Source organism: Mauremys reevesii, linkage group 6 (genome assembly GCF_016161935.1).
Source record: "Mauremys reevesii isolate NIE-2019 linkage group 6, ASM1616193v1, whole genome shotgun sequence".
Lineage (NCBI taxonomy): Eukaryota > Metazoa > Chordata > Testudines > Geoemydidae > Mauremys > Mauremys reevesii.
In genome coordinates this window covers 78191202-78193174 of record NC_052628.1, presented here as the reverse complement: position 1 = coordinate 78193174, position 1973 = coordinate 78191202, and positions in this window count along the sequence as shown.

Sequence of the window (1973 nt, the reverse complement as noted above, 5' to 3'; positions counted from 1 at the left end):
GTGACCAAAAATTGGGTACATTCTTGCCCACACAGGGAAACTCCTTCAGGGACCACTTCCAGCTGGGTAAATATTCTCTCTTTTTCATCGCTGACTAATATGCTCTCATACAAAATATCTTCCCTGCTATTTTAGTGACACATTTTGGCCAAACTGCTGGAGGATGCCTAATGTACACACAGCCTTTGAAGTCACGTCAAATGGAAGTTACTGTCTAAAGGCCATATTGCATAGTGACATAGACAGGCATGTAGACAGAGCAAGTTCCTCCCTTCTTCTCCCTAAATGCACCCTACTTCATAGACCATGTTTCAGCTAGCTGCCATACAGCTTGCATGGCTTTTGGCTTAAGACCCTTCACCGAGAATTGATTTCAGGCTGTATCTGGCTTTGTCAGTGATAATTTTGAGGCACAGGGCAACAGTCTTTCAGAATAGAAAACGTGTGACTAAATGGATAAAGATCTACACACTCGCAACAGAGCTGTTTTATCAGCAGGTGCGTTACAAATGGAACAAAACTTATCTTAAATATATGCTGAGAATAGGAAGGAAATTGCACAATGACCTTTTGATGATTGTCCCTTCTTAAGCCACGATCTGTAAAGAAGTACTACATGGGTCAGAGCCCGCTCTTCTCCACCAGTGCAATTCTGCTGCATGGAAAGCATGAAGGCAACATACTGAAGCCCAGGAAAGGAGGCCACACCCCAAGTTTCTCATAATCTAAATGGTGTCCTGGGGCAGGCAGATCAATTTCCACCCACCTTCACTGACCCCTCCCCTCAGAAGAGGTGGGGAGGGGGCAGCAGCTATGGGACTATTAAGTCTGCAGTAGCAGTGCCACAGAGCAGCTCTGTCACCACACTGCAGCCTGTGAGGAAGGATTCTATCTCTCCCGGATGTCTACAGCGCTCTCCATTGCACAGTGAGATCCCAGTGCCTGATGGGGCAAAAACCATTTTCGCGGGTGGTTCTGGGTAAATGTCGTCAGTCATCCCTTCCTCAGGGAAAGCAACGGCAGACAATCATTTCGAGCCCGTTTTCCCTGGATTGCCCTGGCAGACGCCACAGCGTGGCAACCATGGAGCCTGTTTTGCCTTTTGTGCCTGTCACCGTATGTGTACTAGATACCGCTGACAGAGGCGGTCCAGCAGCGCTACACAGCAGCATGCTTTTGCATGACAGCAGAGATGGTTACCAGCCATACTGTGCCATCTACCATACCATAAATTGGTAATAAGATGATCATGGTTACCAGTCCTTTTGCACTGCACCATTTGCTGCTGTCATAAGTGCCCCTGGCCGATCAGCCAGGGGCGCAAAAGCCAAAATTGGGAATGACTCCCTGAGTCAACCTGGCCACTGCATCCGAGTTCAGATTGCTGTCCAGAGCGGTCAGTGGTGCACTGTGGGATACCGCCCGGAGGCCAATACCGTCGATCAGCGGCCACACTAACCCTAATCCGATATGGTAATACCGATACTAGCGCTACTCCTCTCGTTAGGGAGGAGTACAGAAACCGGTTTAAAGAGGCATTAAAATCAATATAAGGTGCCTCCTAGTGTGGACGGTTGTGGCGTTAAATCGGTTTTACGCTCCTAAGACCGATTTAAACGCCTAGTGTAGACCAGGCTTAAATGGAAAACTTGCAGACGGAAGAAGTAACCCATTTAGACAAAATTATTTCTTGCCCCCTTTTTTCTAAAAACAAAAAACAAAACAAAAATCCAGAAAAACTGTGTGTGTGTGTATATATGTATGTGAATAGTCTGACATATGAAACCTGAAAAATTCAGGAGTTACATCGGTCTCCCCAGCACCTTGTACACACAGAATTTAGCATTAAAGCTGACGCACCACACAGGGCTAAGTGTGACTGTTAGAGTAACCAGAACTGTGAATTTCCTGTCTTTTGTGTCTGTAAAATACCAACCTTATCATTGCTTTCATGTTGTACTTTGAGTTTAATT